Source organism: Vespula vulgaris, chromosome 17, assembly GCF_905475345.1.
Source record: "Vespula vulgaris chromosome 17, iyVesVulg1.1, whole genome shotgun sequence".
In the NCBI taxonomy this organism is placed as follows: Eukaryota; Metazoa; Arthropoda; class Insecta; order Hymenoptera; family Vespidae; genus Vespula; species Vespula vulgaris.
Window position 1 is genome coordinate 953,552 of NC_066602.1, and position 19,600 is coordinate 973,151.

The 19,600-nt window shown below is 29.8% G+C and overlaps 4 long non-coding RNA genes across 7 annotated transcripts in view; 2 read left to right on the forward strand and 2 right to left on the reverse strand.

Moving 5' to 3' along the window:
- LOC127070148 (uncharacterized) overlaps positions 1–19,600 on the forward strand; it is an 82,342-nt gene that overhangs the window by 20,705 nt on the left and 42,037 nt on the right. The window lies entirely within an intron of this gene.
- On the reverse strand, positions 4,687–6,841 carry LOC127070206 (uncharacterized). Its single transcript, XR_007784342.1, has 2 exons — positions 6,551–6,841; positions 4,687–6,454 (listed from the first exon to the last, which is right to left on the reverse strand). It is a non-coding gene; the product is annotated as an uncharacterized LOC127070206 (long non-coding RNA).
- LOC127070210 (uncharacterized) lies at positions 9,312–13,995 on the forward strand. Of its 3 annotated transcripts, none has more exons than XR_007784351.1 (4): positions 9,312–10,176; positions 10,583–10,638; positions 10,730–12,766; positions 13,306–13,995. It is a non-coding gene; the product is annotated as an uncharacterized LOC127070210 (long non-coding RNA). The 3 variants fall into 3 exon arrangements; XR_007784350.1 differs by having other exon boundaries at positions 10,730–10,938; positions 11,075–13,995; XR_007784349.1 differs by having other exon boundaries at positions 10,730–13,995.
- The window catches only part of LOC127070091 (uncharacterized), an 82,380-nt gene continuing 79,053 nt past the window's right edge, over positions 16,274–19,600 (reverse strand). For both annotated transcript variants that reach the window (XR_007784018.1, XR_007784015.1), the window contains exon 6: positions 16,274–18,742. This is a non-coding gene — a long non-coding RNA (uncharacterized LOC127070091). The remainder of the gene's footprint in view (positions 18,743–19,600) is intronic.

Sequence of the window (19,600 nt, forward strand, 5' to 3'; positions counted from 1 at the left end):
TTCACTTTCTTATCTTTCAATTTTCTTTTTCAACTTACATCTATTTATATCCATCTTAATTTAAGAAAGGGCAAGGATAATTCACGAAATAATAAATAAATATATAAATAAATAAGTTCGTAGATGGCCTTCATTACGTATAACATAAGTAAGTCATTGTAAAATTGATATACGTTTCTGAATGGAATTTTCTTTATTCTTTTCAGTCGAAAGGCGAATTCGATACATCCGTTATTACATATATGTATGGACTTATATCTACATATATGTACACTTGTGTATCTATGTATTTTACAATGCCTTACTTATGCTATATATTTTATAGGCCAATTACGAACTTATTTACTTATCTATTTATCTATTCTTTCGTCAATTATATGTGCCATTTTAAAAATTAAGAAGGATATAAATAGATGTAAGTTGATAAAGGAAATTGAAAGATAAGAAAGTGAAAAAAGAAATTTAAATTAAAGAAGAATAGAAACGAACGAGTGTGTACTAGAAAAGTGAATCAGTTGATATCGAATTCATATTTTCATATATTTGTTTAGGATGCATCGTTAGAAATTCAATTTTTGATAAATATTTACTACTTAGACACGATGTTGCCTCGATTAAAAATAAATTGCTTCAAGTTTTGTCGATTAGCTTTTAATTTTTTTCTTTTTTTTCGTTGAATTTTGTCTTCATATTCGGAAGAAGTAAATGTTTATCAAAAATTGAGTTTCTAATGATGCATTCTAAACCAATATATGAAAATATGAATTCCGTATCAACTGATTCACTTTCCTAGTACACACTCGTTCGCTTCTTTTCTTCCGTAATTTAAATTTCTTTTTTCACTTTCTTATCTTTCTATTTTCTTTTTCAACTTACATCTATTTATATCCTTCTTAATTTTTAAAATGTCACATATAATCGACGAGATAATAGATAAATAGATAAGTAAATAAGTTCGTAATTGGCCTATAAAATATATAGCATAAGTAAGGCATTGTAAAATACATAGATACACAAGTGTACATATATGTAGATATAAGTCGATACATATATGTAATAATGAATGTATCGAATTCGCCTTTCGACTGAAAAGAATAAAGAAAATTCCATTCAGAAACGTAGTAGATAAAAGAGAAAATATATACATTAATTTTAAACAGAATGTAATGAACTTACTAAGTAATAGGGAATATAATTGTGCTTCCATTTGTAATTAGAACTTTTAGAACTATTTGTAAGAAAACAGGTAGTACTTAATGAGGCATTACGATTCATAGATTGAAACACACTTTTATAACAACCCTATAGTTAGAAAAACATGGAATCATGTATCTCTATTCTAATTGGTTAACTGACCGGCAAAGAAGCAATATAACTGGTTTCAGACATGCAACTCAACTGATATGTTTGACTCGTCAATCGATAGTATCACCGAAATACCAAATACGGAAAAATATCACGAAATATCCAACACGTGTGCAACAGTTGGATCCATAAACGATTATTCGATTGGTTCGTATAAAAGTCTAAAAAGAAATACCCGAAAACCCTAATTACGCTTCCTTTTCAGTTTAATTTTATACCATAATTCAAAATTATGCAACAAGTAAAATATCAATCACTGGTAAAATATAGTAACTAATAATAATAAAGATCAGTTAACCATAGCATGAAAAAATAGTAAGAAACTATGCAATTTTCTATAATCTACCATAAAACATATTATCGTAGTATTGGAATTGAACTTGTATAAAATAGGGCATAACATAACGACAGTAATATAAACTCATAGATAGATATAAAAAATTATACTATTGTGTATAGCATGCAATGTGGAACAGAATCTTATGATAATGGATCCTCGCATTAAATATTATAAAATTCAAGTATGATTCTACTTATCAAGAACTTGAAAAATGTATCAGGTGATTCCCAAAATCGATTTCAAATATGCGGCCAATTTTCAGATACTACGGTTTGTATGCTAATCATCTTTTCTTTCTTGGAGTTTCGTCGCTTTGGACTCTTTACCGTATCGATTAAATGTTAATTGCTCTAAGTTTCGTCGAATAGCTTTTAGTTTCTTGTTTTTTTGTTAAATCTTGTCTCCATATTTAGAAGAAGCACGTATTTATCAAAAATGGAGGATCCATCTATGCCAATATAAACAAATATAGGAAAATATGAAATTGAGAATGAGTCCACTTACCTAGTACATATAAGCTTGCTTCTTTTCTCGATGTCTCTTTTCTTCTTTAATATTAACTTGATTTTTTATTTTGACTTATTTTTCAATTTTCTCTTTAATTTTACATCCGTGGTTTACTGATGTTCGTATGACATATATGTATACACATATGTGTATATATATGCATATATATATATGTATATATATTTTACAACGCATTGCTTATGTTATACGTATTGAAGGCAAATTATGAGCTTATTTATTTATACATTTATCTATATCCATATGATTCTCAGAAATATATAAAGAGTATATCAGTTTATAGACAAATATATAAATAAATATAGATATGAACATTGGACTTTAATACGTACAAAGTACACAGTGCGGTGAAATATATATATATATATATGTGTGTGTGTGTGTGTGTGTGTATATGCATGTATTTACGTATATATCGAATCAGTCTACCATCTGAAAAGAATAGAGAAAATTTCATTCATAAATTTCATTCAAAAGAAAAGAGAAAATATATAAACTAATTTTTAACAGAATGTAATGAACTTACCAAGTACTAGCACAAATAGTTTTAACTCCATTAATAATTACGCCTTGCAGGACTATCTGTAAGAAAACAATTAGTACTTAATAATGCATTACGATTGATAGATCGAAACACAGTTTTACAACAAGCCGATAATTAGAAAAGGAGACTCAAATATTAACATTCCAAGGGATATTTATATTATTCCAAACAATTCACTAAGCTTTAGTTCAAATAACGCAAATTATAGTATTTCCTCTGGTTAATATTATACAATAATATACCCAAGACAAATTGCTAGATATAATATATAGTGCAAGAAGATAATAAACTATACATCTTTCTATAGTATATTATAAAACGGTATATCGTAGTATTGAACACAAAATTGTATAAAATATAGTATAATGCGTTAATATTAAGTAGCATAAAATTTAAATAGGATTTCACTAACCGATAGCGCGTTTTTTATAACCTTCCAGATAAGTAACATTATCGCGATGGACAGGAACTTACATATTATTCTAAATCGTCCCTCTCTTGAAACCTCCAGGAAGTTGCTTGTAGGACGATTCGAAACAGAATAAATAGTTTATTCAACTTCCGCGGACGGCTCCTAACATCTTTTATATTGACTCGAGCATGCGCTGTTTCGTTTAATCCCCTCTTTTTCATATATTCACGATCCCCAATTATCTCTTCACAATGTTACCAACAATTTTGGATCGATATTACCGTAAAAGGAAGATTTCTGTTTGCTTTTATCTCTGTTTTCTCTTCTTGATTCTTTTTTCTCCATTTGATTCCCCATGTGATTCTCCATACTCGTATCTTTTCGATCATTTCACGATGTAAAAATCGAATTGCGTTTATCTACTTTCAGTTGAGGAAAATTTTTTTGGCATTTTATTTTTCATTTTTTGGCATTTTATTTTTGCATTTAATTTATTTGGCATTTAATTATTCATATTTATTTATTTTGTGCGAAGAGAATGTTGACATTACCAAGAAAGTAGAATTCAGAATATTGTATTTAAAAGGAATGGTAATCTCAGGGAAAATCTCTTCCTACAATATTTATAACTGATGATTTGTGCGATGTAAATCGGTTGACCGAATAACGATGGCTAGAAAGAAGTATAATAGATCTTTACTATGTTGGGGGAAATATTATGTAAATGTTTATTATATGTACGCTTATTGAGATATTTAATCATCCGAGTAAAACATTAGGAAAATGCTGAATAAATTAGAAATATTATGTTACTAGATATATAATGATGTCGTTGCTATACTGAGTTATACGTAATGAGAAATGAACGATTCGATTAAGGTAACATTTTCCGAGGAACTAATTAGTTTGGAATATATGAAATATCAGATAATTGGCAGTATAAGTGGATCGTTCTTTGAAATTTTCCTGTCGGGAATTAATTTTTCGGAAAAAGTATTCCTTCGTATGAAAGAACTAAATTAGTTGTGGTACATCGATCTGCTAATTAATTAATGCAGCTAAATAGCTAATTGAAGTACACTGCTAATCGTATTATCGCATTGGCTGCTTAGTTTAATAAGAGGAGAACGAACGACAAAATACCTTTCTTCTTTTGAAAAAATACCTTTCTTCTTTCGAAAAAATACCTTTCGTCAAAATAAGCGAGGAGATATACGCACGCACACCCACAGAACCGCGGACATATTCCCACTTACATGCTCTAGCGCGGATGAGAGAATATAAGAGCATCAGTGTGTGGAGAAAGATAATAACAAATTGTTTAACACGAACGTACACGACGATACGTATGGAAGAACGTAACGCATACATGCATTTTCATTAAATCTCAATCGTAAGATATTTGCGCTACGTAATAATTTAGTTCGTCCAAATACCTATATTTCTGAAAAACGTACATTATACATTATTTTTAAGTACATGACGTGAATATTCTGACAAATAATTTGGAACATTGAACCAAACACTTCTTCTCTTTTTAATTATATTGAATAATAATATAAACTGACGGTATAACGATGACACGGTGAGATAAACGTACTCTACATATTAACGCATAATTTAAAAGCGTGTCCGGGCTAACGTTATTATCCCGAAGAACAATGAATACTTTGATCGTATACACAGCTTTGATCATTTTCAATGATAAAGCTGCCTGAGTACCATTTCAGTTCCATTTGAATCCAGATTCCCTTTGCAACGGCAAACAAACCTACGATAAATCTTTCCCATAACACTCCATTATATCCTCTATCTAAAGCCACTTACCTTTGAATCCTTTCAATAACGTATATTCCATATCCTCGTATCACCATATGAATGAAGCTTTGTAATACAGCGCTATTTTAATTGACGATTACCTTGAGGCAATACTTTGAGGATCGTCGTCAACACCATTATAAATGTTTGTCCTCTTCTTCCTCTTCTTCCTCTTCTTCCTTGTTAATTGCAACCACGTAACGAAGACGCTATGGAACATAATTATGCGGATCACGTTTGTAAAGGAAATGCCTTCCTTTCGAACCCAGCACGTTGATTATTACTACAGCTAAGAAATAGCAAATATGTTTAGGAAACCGTCGATAATCGTTGATAGTAAAATGCCGCCGATCGTTATTATATAATTCAGTGTCCGCACATAAGATATATGGATATGTATTTTTCTGTTCTTCCTTTTTTTAAATTCGAGTTATAATATAAAGCGGCATGTCATTGCCTAAAAACTGTAACAAGGATCTAAAAATATTAAAGCACAATCTTTTTAGATGATAACACTGGAGAACAACTTCGAACGTCAATTTCTTGACATTCCATAATAGATGATGAATATGTTTTTGACGTAGGATTCTTTGAAAATATTCTCTTATAAATGTATTTGTTCCTGTAAGGTACTATATATTAGGATCATAATAAAAAAGCAGGTACACCTCGTTCTGGTCACTTTGCACACCATATTATTTGTATTATGACCAAAGAAGATATTGTTTACATGAACAACATCTTTGGCTGATTTTGTCACATAGGAATTAAAAATATGTATATTAACGCCCGCAAGATATTTTTGTTATGAGAGAATATTAATAAGAGAATTAATTTCGTTTCATGGAATGTGAATATTTGGTAGGGTGAGATCAATAAAAATAAAGCAGAAGCATTTGTAACAATATTCTGTTATGGAATATGGATATGGTAGTAAAACAGAAATCATAATATGTCAAATTAAAAGAGATCGTTAGAGAAGTCTTAATTAATTTCATCTTCTACCTTTTCGTCTGTGAAAGCAATAAAGATGCATAGAATGTAAAAACTCTGTTTGTTCGGCACCCTCTCGGATGTTAACTGTCAGCAAATAGATGGTAATTTTTTGCGCAATCGTGGTCCATCGACTTACGTAATATAATATATCGTGACCGTGGAACTAACCAATATATTGTAATGATATTTAATTTATATGAATTTGTAGATATTGAAGAGCATATTTCATTACAAAATATTATCCCTTATAATTTTCTACGATATCTGTGATAAGCTTTGCAGGATTTTCATCCTTATCATCATCTATGAGATTTTTCCTGTTTTCATATTCGGTGGTATTACTATTATTGTTACCGTTCTTTTCTGGATTTATACTAGTCTTTTTGAAATTGCTCTTCACTATTTATATCTTATATCATGTAATGTAGTCGTGTTTGTACACTTTGTCATTGTCCTAATAAAAAAAAAAAAAAAAAATGAGTAAATGAATGCGTTGAAAATTTCTTTCTACCTCTAATTGTATGTTACGAAACGACCAAACGATATATACCCAAAGAATATTATTTTTCTGATTTTCGGACTGATTAGTCCAGGGATCTACTTATCTACTCGAAGCTTCATTACGGACTGGTGTCAGCTTTAAAAATCTCTTACTCCAGTTTTAGGATCGGTTGTTTACTTTATCAAATTACCTAACGAACAGAGAAAGAACATTGTTAGCTAGAGAATTGAAATTTAGGAAGTTTAGGAATGATTCTCGTCTATAGAAATCACTCCTTCGTTAACTTTTCAAAAAATATCATGTAAGTGAATACCATATATTTACATACTAAAAATAATTGCTATCTGTATATAATTCAGACGTCCTAAAGAATATTTTCACAACCTATCAATCTGTTAGTACGATTTCAATATTCTCACTATTTCTTCTCCGGGAGAACCTCACGCTTATTTAATGAATCTCGAGGAATCATTGTTTCCATCGCAACATTCGTTTATATCATCGCTATTGGATAAATTTATAAGTGGCCATTTGTATACAATTTATTACATAATTCCAATTATATATTATAGAAATGAAAATAATTCTCTTTACCCATACCATTTTAATTATTAATTAAAATGCGTTTAGAAGAAGCCGCTGTACGATTTAAAAGGAATCATCTGATATATTTCTGGTAATTATACAATTAAAATGAATGAATGTGTATCAGAAGTCTTAACTAATCTACGAATTTTTAATTATTTCGGAGATATACGAGACGAAACGGAGGAGAAAGCAGTTACTATAGACCAGAAATATTGCAATGGAGCCTAATTGATTGCTAGTTGTAATTCCTTCCAAAGAAGATACACAAACTTCAATTACGCTCAATGTGATAATTAAACATTCGACGTCCCAAGTGACATACATTTACATTGTCAGTTCCTGTTCTTCCGTACATTCGACGATACGTCCAACAGGGATAGTGAAAACGCCCGACCATCAATCCAAATAGGATACGTGAACATTTTCCTCTGTAGCCTTATATCTAAATTGTAAATCAATCAATGGTGTGTTTATCGAGTGGTAAGATATCTTCATTATTTAATATAAAATCTATACCATAGGTATATTTTCTAATAATTTAATGAATTTTTACATAGATTTTATGAAGGCGACGAAAGTATTTCTATTTCTAAGAGAATTCTTTTCAAATCTTTCACGTGATATGAAACCCAAGTTGGCGAGAGAAGCATGGTGTATGGAGACAACGTGACGCCATTGCTAGCGCATTATTATACCAATCATCGATCTTGATATTGGATTTTAATAAACGAGATGAGATATAAGTAACTTGTCACGTATATTATCCAATTTTCCATATAATTTGATTCGTATATCTCTAAAATAGATCCAAATTCGTAGATTAGTTAAGACTTATCGAAGTCATTCGTTCATTTCAATCATATAACTATCGAAATTAAATCAGATGAAGCCTTTTAAATGCTACAGCAACTACTCCTAAACGCAACAAAATAATAATTAAAATGTTATGAATCAACAGAATCAATTTCATTTTTATAATATAGAAATGAAATTTTCTACTAAATCTAATCGTGTTTAAACCGTTTGTATTACTTGTAAAGCTGTTCTCTGGGACGTATAATAGCTAGGGATTATTTCGCGTATGACACACATTTGCGTATTACTGGATCGAAAATCACAGAAGGAATGACTTCCCCTGGCGAAGTTAATCTCATGTCGTCCCGTGAGACCAAGCTTTCTAGATTCTAATTCTCTAACTAGAACGCATGGGGATAAAAAATTTCCCCTTTTCTATAATTATGTAATTATATATACTTTATTATGTTATTATATATACTCTTTGTTCAAAGGAAATTATCTCATGTATCTTGGAATATCCTAATGAGAATCTTATATATATCTTATAATAGAATCTAATAATAATTCGTCTCCTTTTTAATTAAAATAAGCACATAAAACTGTAATTACTTGTAATATAATTAATTATTATAATAATAATTATTGTAATTATCAAGACTAATTCCTATGAAATTAATCGGATATTCATATACGAAATTCGCAATGTTTCTTCTTTCGTAAGTCCAACTTATACTTAAAAATAGTATTCTAATATTATTAGTTACTAATGGTATCACAATTTTCGTACCATGTAAATACTACGTAATTCTTATCGTCAACAATTCTGTCGTAAGAAAATCTTTTCGTCGAAATTTATATCTACTTCCATATTACTTGAAAACATTTTCTCAAAATATTACGATCTTTTTTTGTAAACAAATGCATATTGCTCCAACTATCGAAGAACTCCTTCTGTTATTATACAATAATAAAAAACATGTATTCCGAGAAAATCTTTCGTCATATTTCTTTGCTTCCTAATATTACTTTCTTACCTTTCACGTATTTTCCCTCCAAGAGAACCACACAATTAGTTAATCAAGAAATGGTCAAATTACCAGGATATATGAAAAGAATATCAGTCGGTTTTACAAAAAAGAAGTACGGTCACAACGGTCCGAGGGCTTCTCTGCAATGGCACGCGAATACGCCTCGTACGATGCAGTGATATTTGATGGAGTAAACAAGCAATCATAAAACTGAGGAGAGATTTTCGAAGCTAAACTCACTTCGCATTGAAACTTCTAGTGGAATAGATAGATAACTGGACTAATAAGTCAAAAAATCAGAAAAGTAATATTCTTTTGGTTTATATCCTTTCGTAATTTCGTAATATACAATTTGAGACTATCAATCCGTTTACTTACTTATTTCTTTTATTTATTAAGAGAATGGCAAAATTTCCAAACACGAGTGAGTTTCGTATCATAAGTAATACCGAAGAGGAATTTCAAGTAGACATTTATACGATTAGAAAAAATGAATATTAATAGGGAAGAAAACGAGAGAAGTGATAGTGATGACATCAAGCAAAAAAAACGGAGAGATCTCATATATACTGCGAGGGATGATAATATGGAAAGAGAATTCATTCAACATTTATCATAGACATCGTAAAAAATTATAAAGGACAAAATTATGATTTTGAATAGGCGCACATAGAATCTAACACTGTTATAATTTTCCTGCAGCTTAGTAAAGATCTATTATACTTCTTTCTAGCCATCGTAATTCGGTCAATAGATTTCAATTCGGTCAATGTCAACATTCTCTTCGCACAAAATAAATAAATATGAATAATTAAATGTCAAAAAAATTTTCCTACTCGGGAAGTAGATAAACGCAATTCGATTTTTACATAGTGAATCACATGTGGAATCAAATGGGGAAAAAAGAATCAAAAAGAAAAAAAAGAAATAAAAGCAAAAAGGAAAGTTCCCGTAAACGGTAGTATCGATCCAAAATTATTGCTAACATTATGAAGAGATAATCGGGGATATTAGCTTCGTGAATATATAGAAAAGAGAAGGTTAAACGAAACAGCGCATGCTCGAGTCGATATAAGAGATGTTGCTAGCCATCCGCGGAAGTTGAATAAACCGTTTATTCCGTTTCGAATCGTGCTACCAGCAAGTTCCTGCGAGTGTCCAAATAATATTCCAAACAGAAACGAATCAGAATAATATATAAGCTCCTGACCAGTGAAAATAGTGGATAGTATCTAGAAGATTCTGCAGAACACACTATCGGTTAGTAAAATGTTATTTGAATTTTATACCGTTTAATATTAACGTTTTATACTGTATTTTATACAATTTTGTGTTCAATGCTATACTGCTTATATTATACTATACTTTATAATATACCATCATATGGTTTTATAATATACTATAGAAAGTTGTATATCTTATTATTATTTTACACTATATATTACACCGTGCAGTTTTCTTGGGTATATTATTGTATAATATTATACAGAGAAAGTATTATAATTCGAGTTATTTGAACGAAAATTTAGTGAAATATTTGGAATAATATAAATATCACTTGGAATGTTAAATTTGAGACTCCTTTTCTAATTATCGGATTGTTATAAAAGGGTGTTTCGATCTATGAATCGTAATGCTTCATTAAGTACTACTTGTTTTTTTACAGATAGTTGTAAATGTTCTGATTATCAATGGAAGCACAATTATATTCCCTATTACTTAGTAAGTTCATTACTTTCTGTTTAAAATTAATTTAAATATTTTCTCTTTTATCTACAACGTTTCTTAATGGAATTTTCTCTATTCTTTTCAGTCGAAAGGAACATTCGATACATCCATTATTTCATATATGTATCGATTTATATTTATATATATGTTCACTTATCCATCTGTTTTTTCTATAATGCCTTACTTACGATGTATATATTAGAGGCAAACTACGAGCGCATATATTTATATTTTTATCTATTATTTCGTAAATTATCTGCGCTGTCTTATTAATTAAGAAGGAAGTAAATAGATGTAAGTTGAAAAAGAAAATTGAAAGATAAGAAAGTGAAAATAGATATTTAAATTCAAGAAAAAAAGAAGCGAACGAGTGTGTATTAGGAAAGTGGATCAGTTGATATCGAATTCACATTTTCATATATTTGTTTAGGATACATCATTTGTAATCAAATTATTGATAAACATTTACTTCTTCGGAATATGAAGACAAAATTGGCGAAAAAAAAGAAAATAATTAAAAGTTAATCGAAAACTTGGAATAATTTATTTTTAATCGAGGCAACATCGTGTCCAGACCAAACTTTAAGAAAGAAAAGATAATTAACAATTAAACCGTAGTACCTGAACATTGGCTGCATATTTGGATTCGATAATGGGATTCGCTAATAATATTCATTATTTTCTTGGTAAGTTGCATCTTATTTAAATTTTATAGTATCTAACGCGAAGATTAATTTTCATAAGATTTTGTTCTGTATATTGCATGCTATGGACAATAGGTTAATTTTATATCCTATCTATAAGTTATATTAGAGACGCTACGTTATGCATTATTTTATACAACTTCATATCCAATACTACGATATATTGTTTTATAGTAGATTATAGAAAATTGCGTAGTTTCTTATTATTTCTTCATGCTATAGTTAACTTATTTTTATTATTATTAGATACTATATTTTACGTGTGAATTATCTTTTACTTGTTGCATAATTTTGAATTATTGTGTAATATTAAACCGAGGAGAAAGGCTAATTAGGGGTTATCGGAATTAGGATATTTCTTTTTAGACATTTATACGATCCAATCGTATAATCGTATATAGAGCCAACTGTTGCGCATCTGTTTGCTATTCCGTGATATTATTCCGTATTTGCTATTTCAATGATACTACCTGTTGAAGAGTCTAACAAACTAGGTGAATTGCTTGTCTGAAACTAGTAATTGCTTGTTTGCCGGTCAGCTAATCAATTAGAATAGAGATTCATGATTCCATGATAAGAATACAAAGAGACGAACGTAGAGACGACGTGTCTTCCGGAGACACATATCCGCAACCGAACCGATTTCCTTTACTTTTGCGATGAGACCTATTAGTTTTCGTTTTCAATTATTATACTATCAGTTTGCGTGAATCTAAAGTTCATTTCAGAATGTTTTAAGGAGATTCTGACATTTTTTCTGATAAAAATAAAATTTTGAAAATGGACTCAAATTTTTGCATAAATAATTTGGACGCTGATTAGGTATATTAAAAGATTAATTGAATATTTTTTATATTTTCGGAAGACTGAAGTATGTTTAACAAAAAAAGATATTTAAGGCATCAAAATTTTTTCAGGATCAATATTTATTAATGTCAATATGAAAATCATTCCATTGTAATAGTTCCAATAGAACTATTCGGAAGGAGTAAATTAAAAATATTTGAATGTTCATATATGTGATATATACTATTGATATTATCGTTATTGACATCAGTATTCATATAATGGAGCTTCTCGGAAAAATTAGTAAGACAGATCTATCGAAATAATTATATCGATCTTCGTTTATATCAGTATATGTGTACGTACTTATTTCTAATTTTTGTTCGTAGATGATTGTGATAATTGTTCCTTTTCACGTAGTAATTGTTTCACACGATCGAATCGACGGAGGAAATATAGAAATTTGTATAAAGAGAAATAGAAGGAAAAAGGTTTTTGATGCGGTGTTACCACAGATTGTTGAAAGTTGATATTCTATATGCAAGTCGAAAAGAGTCAATTGCAGAACAGAAGGAAATTATTAGAGAAAAATAATAATGGCTGCTATATACATCCATTCCTGGCAAACTACTGTAAGTAATTTTTCATTTTCTTCATTAACGAGTAATAATTATAATAATAAAATTTGTGAAAATTCTGCTTTAGTTTTCTAATTGGATCATTTTGTAGTCTCACTGATATGGAGACAATGATCACAGCGATTGGCTTCCCATATCATGTTGCATAAAACCAGAGAACTTTAACACTTTTGATCCTAATGGTGCATACGTTGGTGTTTTATTAAGGAAACTTAGTAAAATATTTGCAATAATATAAAAACACGTTTGGATGTTAACATTTAACAGTCTCCTATTTTAATTAATTAGGGTTATTACAAAAGTGTATTTCATTCGATCAATAGCGATAGGATACTACGTCTTAAGAGTTATCATGAATTGTACCTTCCAAAATCTTTAATAATAATAATTTGCTTAATTACGTTTATTCATAGAGGGAGGCACAGCCATTTTCGCTAATTCATTACATTTTTTTACAATTACCTTAAAGAAAAACTTATTCAATTTTTTCTTATGTACACGTAGGTGAATGTAATTTTCTTCATTCTTTGCAGGCGGCAGCGAAAGAACTTCGATGTTTATTCGTCGGAGTACAAAAAACTGATCTGGTAACTCGCAATCTAAAAGTCCAAGTCATTCATTTGTTGATTTTACACGCTACCAACAACTGCCATTTTTAAATTTAAGTCTAATAGAAAATAAATTAAAATTGTTTGATATACCGTCTGTGTTCCATAGCATGTAATGTTTAGCGAAATCTACTATTGCTTAAACAGTGAATAGTTTAACTCGTCGTACATTTATATCGTTTAAATGAGTTTAAAATTATCAAAAGTATTAAGTTTGAAGTTTTCACCTTTAAAAAGTGAGAGCGAAGCGTCAGTCATTCCAATGTTCGTTTTTATTGGCATCACACGCAGCTACGAAACTCAGATGCAAGTATTCCAATATGAAAATCATAAATTATTTACATTTTAGCTTAAAATTATTTTATGTTATTCGCGCGTTACGATATTCGTAATGTTTAAGCGAATATACTATCGTTTAAATATTACGGTTATGAAAATAATTCAAAGGGTTAAAAAGTGCAAAGGGTTAAAAAGAAAAATAATTGTTACAAAGTAGCCTGAAAAAAAAAGCAAACAAATATGTATTCAGAAAGTATTACAATTTCATATTCTCTATGTTTGCGGTATATGTAAACTGGATTTTTGATTTATATTTACTTTTCTCTTAATTTTTCAGAAATTCTCTCAAAAATTTATTAATCCTGCTCGGAAGAAAGATAAATAAGCATAAATTTTCATTTCTTGAATGAATTCTGAATACCTATTTATTTGCTTTTTTCTTTTGTTCTTTTCTTTTTAATTAAAATTCCTTTTTTTAATTTATTTTATGGTTTAATTTTCTTTTTAATCGTAAATTGATTTACATACTTAGAGATGCATACGCCGAGATAAATAGTTTATCATAATATATTAAATATATATGTTGACAATTATATTAATATGTATGTATACAAATGTATTTAATTGTTATACTATTATGTTATATGTGTGTTTGTGTGTGTATGTTTAAACACACATACACATAAAGTCTGTATATAAGAATAAGTGTTATACGAAATTATCGCTAATGTAAATTTTAACAGTATGTAATAAACTTAAAGGCAACTACAAAAATAGCTCTACATCCCTGTATTATTAATTACGTTTTACGCAACTGACTGTAGAAAAAAAATTATCCTTGACAAATGCATTCAGATTGATAGATCGAAACAAAAAAAAATAGTAATATGATTTATTTTAACGAAAGCATCTTGTTTAAAGTGATATGTACCATAGAAATATCATTATGCCGCCTGATCGGGGGCTTATGTATTCTTTTGGATTTTCCCTCTCTTGAATCTTCCAAGAACTTGCATGGAAGACTACTAGATTCAGTACCAACATCTTTAATCCGTTTCAATGAATACAATAAATTCAAGTATCAAATCAAGGTTTTCCTATCATTTATTTCTGTCATTATTTTTCATTCATTATCGAGATATTATGTCATCCACGGTTATCTCATTACAATGCTGCCAATAATTTTGAAACGAAACTATCGTAAATGGTGAATTTTTTTTTGTTTTTTCGTTCTTTTCTCTTTTTGAGTCCATCTCTGCTTTTGATTCCTCCTATCGATCATCCTCCATAACTATATCTTTTCGATTATTTTACTTTGTAAAAATTTAATTTTGCTTATCTCCTTTTTGGGGAGTGAATATTTTTTCGCATTTATTTATTGATATTTATTTATTTTTCGTGAAAAACACAATGACATTGCCTAGACAATAGGATTCAGAAGATTCTATTCAGAAGGAAAGATTATTTCATGGAGAGCTATTTCCTATAACATTTATAAATTATGCTTAGCGCCACGTCGATCAGTTAGTCGAGTAACGATAAATAAAAAAAAGTATGATAGATCTCTATAACGTTAGGCACTCTATTATATCAGTATTATATTATATCTGTGCTTATCGAGAAATGAAATCATTCGGATAATGCATTCGCAAAATACAAATATTATTTTACTAGAAATACAATAAAATCACTGCTACACTCGGTTATACGTAATAAATAATAAATGATTGCAGAAATATAATTTTTTCATAAGAACTAACTAGTTTAGGGCATAACATACGCCATATAGCGCAATACAATATACGCAACCTTGTATATAGTGCATAATTAGCTCATTCTTTTGTTCTTCGCTCGGAAATAAATTTTCAGAAAAATCTACTCGCTCGTATGAAAGAATTGAATCAGTTACGTGGTGCATTGCTTTGCAAAAGACTTAACTGGCTAGTTAAATGATGCAGTTAAATAATAATAATAAAGTAATTGAATTATATAGCTTATCGTATTATTCAATTGTCTAGTCGCTTTGTTGAGAGGAAAACAAATTAGAAAATTCCTTTTCTTTTTCTTTTTTTTTTTGAAAATGAGACAACAGGTGTGCGTACACACGCACACAAGACCGCGCACTCATTCCCGGCCACTTGACTTGCGCAGATAAGCGCGCACCACATCACACGCAGATGGAGAGAGATAACGAAGGTTTAAAACGACGGTACTCGACGATAAGTAAGGGAGAAAATAATAGGTATATTCTCTATCATTAAATCCCTATTGAAACGTATCAACAGGGTAATTCGCGCTACGCAGCAAATTACTTCGTCCAAATCGCAATATTGTTTATATCAGTACATAGCCATGTACTTATTTACAATTTTTTGTTCGTGGATGATAGTGATAATTGTTCCTTGTCACGTAATAATTGTTCCACACGATCGAATCGATAAAGGAAGTACGAAAATTTACATAAAGACAAAATAGAAAGCGAAGGATTTATGCTTCATTGTGTACTATGCACCTCTCGGCAACTACCCAAAATATCTTGAATAAATTTAAATCTTGTAAAGAATAATAATGCTTTACTTTCAAGGAATAAAGAGGGTAGAAATGATATAAAGTGTTAAACGGATATTTCCTTTTATTCGCAAGATTTAGTTTCCGATGCGATGTTACCACACACATTGCGAAAAGTTGATGTTCCTTACATACACATCGAAAAGAGTCGAGCGCAGAATTCAAGAAATCATTACAGAAAAATATTAATGGCTACTATGTACATCTATTCCTAGCTTAATTACGTTTACTCATAGAGAGAGATACAAATATTTTCGTTAGTTCATTACATTTTTTTACAATTACCTTAAAGAAAAACTTATATAATATATTTTCTTATATACACCTACGTGAATGTAACTTTCATTCTTTGCGGGTGGCAGCGAGAGAGCTTCGATGTTTATTCGTCGGAGTACAAAGGAAAACTAATTCGGTAACCGTCCAAACTAATCATTTATTGACTGTACATGTTGCCAACAACGGCCATTTCAAAATTCGAGTCCAACAGAGAATAAATAAAAATTATCTGATATTCCGTCGGTGTTTCGTGGCGTGTAATGTTTAACGGAATCTACTACTGCTTAAATAGTGGATAGTTTAACTCGTCGTACATTTATATCGTTTAAATGAGTTTAAAATTATCAAAAGTATTAAGTTTGAAGTTTTCACCTTTAAAAAGTGAGGGTAACCGTCAAAGTCATTCCAATGTTCGTTTTTATTGACATTACACGCAGCGATGAAACTCAGATGCAACTATTCCAATATGAAAATCATAAATTATTTAAATTTTAGCTGAAAATTATTTTATGTTATTCGCACGTTACGATCTTCGTAATGTTTAAGCGAATATACTATCGTTTAAATATTACGATTATGAAAATAATTCATTTGTCGATTCTATTATATCTAAAACATTAACTTGAAATATTATAATTATTACTATAATAATAATAATATTCAGTTTATCAAAAATCAAGCAAAAGCATATCAATTCTTCGTTCTTTCGGTAAAAAGATGAAAAGCACAGAATGATTTCTATTTTGATATTATTCCGTATTTACCTTTTATACTCGGCGTCCTTTCGAACGTTTGGTAGCAGCAACAGGGCGGTATTAACGTCGCACAAACGTGGTATATAGTGTAACATATTACATAGTCTCACTTTGGTACACCAAGGAATATATGTAGTGGTATTTGTTTTATCTGAATTTATATAGATCGAGGAACAAATTTCTTGCAAAAGAAATCAAAATTCTATGAAAACAAATGATTCTGATCTTAATTCTTATTTTCAAAATGAGACAACATGTGTCCGTTCACACGCAGATAGAAAGACACACGTATTCCCGTCCACATGTCAGTGCACAAAAGCGTACACAAGAGCACACGTGCATGGAGAGAGGCAATAACAAATCTTTTAATCCGAGAGTAATTAACGATACGTACATGCATTTTCAGTAAGACCCAATCAAAACTTACTAACAAGAGAGTTGGGATTACACAGCAAATTAATTCGTTCAAATTTCGATATTACTAAAAAACGTACACTAAGTATTATAAATATTTTTCTAGTACATATCGTGAATACTATATGAAGAATAATTTGAAACACTGAACTCAAAATTTCTTCTATTGGGATATACTACTCAATTTAAATTGATGAAATAACTATGACGTAAACATGGCCTTAACATTTCTCGTATAATTTAAAAATATTCTCGGGCTAGTATTGTTATCTGGAAAAGCGGTGAGTCTTTATATCGTTCTCGTAGGTTTACTTATGATAGATGATAAACTTTCAGTTCCATCTTAATTTCACTTTGATTCATGTTCCACATGGAACGTCTGACAATCCTTCAACGGTCCTTTCGACTTGAACCTAGCTAAAACTCCCCATCCATGGATTCTTTGAAAAAGGTGTATTCATGAAAAAGGTCTAATCGTACCACTATTCGAACGAATAATGTTACGTCGAATTAAAAGGGATTGGTCGAGAAATTCGTTTCCTCCGAACACATATCCTTTTCGGCCGATTAACAAAAAATTTTAATCGACCTGCGTAAAGCGCATTCAAATGAAATACGTAGAGAAAAAGACGATGTAACGGAAAAAAAATGAATATGGAGAAAGATTCTCTCTGAATTCATATTCCTTATTATTGCGTAATACAGGAAAAGAAATGATAGTTTCAAGAGATAAACAAAGGATAAATTAATTCTTATTGATAGTCATTTTTAAGTAGATAAATAAAAAAAATTAATTGTCAATAGTCAATATTCTTTAATTAATTTCAAATTATAAGCTGTGAAGGAAAAAGAAAAAAAAAAAGAAAAAAAAAGTAATATGCCGAATTAAAAGATATTGTTCCTTAATAAAAGAGAATCTCAATACCCCTTAATTAATTTCATTTTCGACCTTTCCGTTCGTCTGAGCAATTAATGTGCGTAAAACGTAATAACCATAACTGCCCTGAACCCTTTCGGACGTTAGCTCTCAGCAAATCGATGGTACTTTATCGAGCAAACGTAGTTCACATCTGAAAATATATATCATAATTTTAAAAGCACATAATGTATTATAGAGATGCTTGGTTTATATGAATTCGTAGATATTAAAGAACATATTTTGTTATAAACAGACCAAAATTTTATCCTTTATTATTTTCTACGAAATCTATGATAAGTTTTGAAGAAAATTTTTTACATTTGCATCTCTTTCATCGATGAGATCTCTTGTTTTTTTGCTAGATGATATAACTATCACTTCTATCGTTTTCTTCCGGATTAATATTTATTTTTTCTAACGTGGCTGTATAAACGCCTATTTGAAATTCTTATTCACCGCTTATATCTTATATCATGAGACGTGTGCGTATTTGGACATCTAGCCGATCTTCTAATAAAAAAAAAAACAAATATGGAGATAATTGCATTTTACGAAATCACGGAATGATACATAATAATAACATAATACTTTCCTAGTTTTCTGACTAATTATTCGAGGGATCTATTTATACTACTCGAAGCTTCAGTACGAACTGATTTCAGCTTTGAAAATCTCTTTCTCCAGTTTTACGATCGCTTGTTTACTTCATCGAATTTCGCTATATATACAACTTCTTGTTATTATTCTCCTACAGCGAAACAGAGAAGGGCTCATATTGTCGTGAAAACACAACCCACGTTCTCTTTCGTAAGATCGACTGATATTCTTTTCATGTAACTTAGTAATTGAACGATCTTTTGATTTTTTTTATTGTGTCATTTCAATAGAAAACTTCAGAAAAATATGTATTTCTCAAAAAGTTACGGTGGAAACAATGGTTCTTCAATATACATTAAATTCTTTGCAATATATCATTAAATAATTCTGAGGTTCTCTCGAAGAAGAAAAA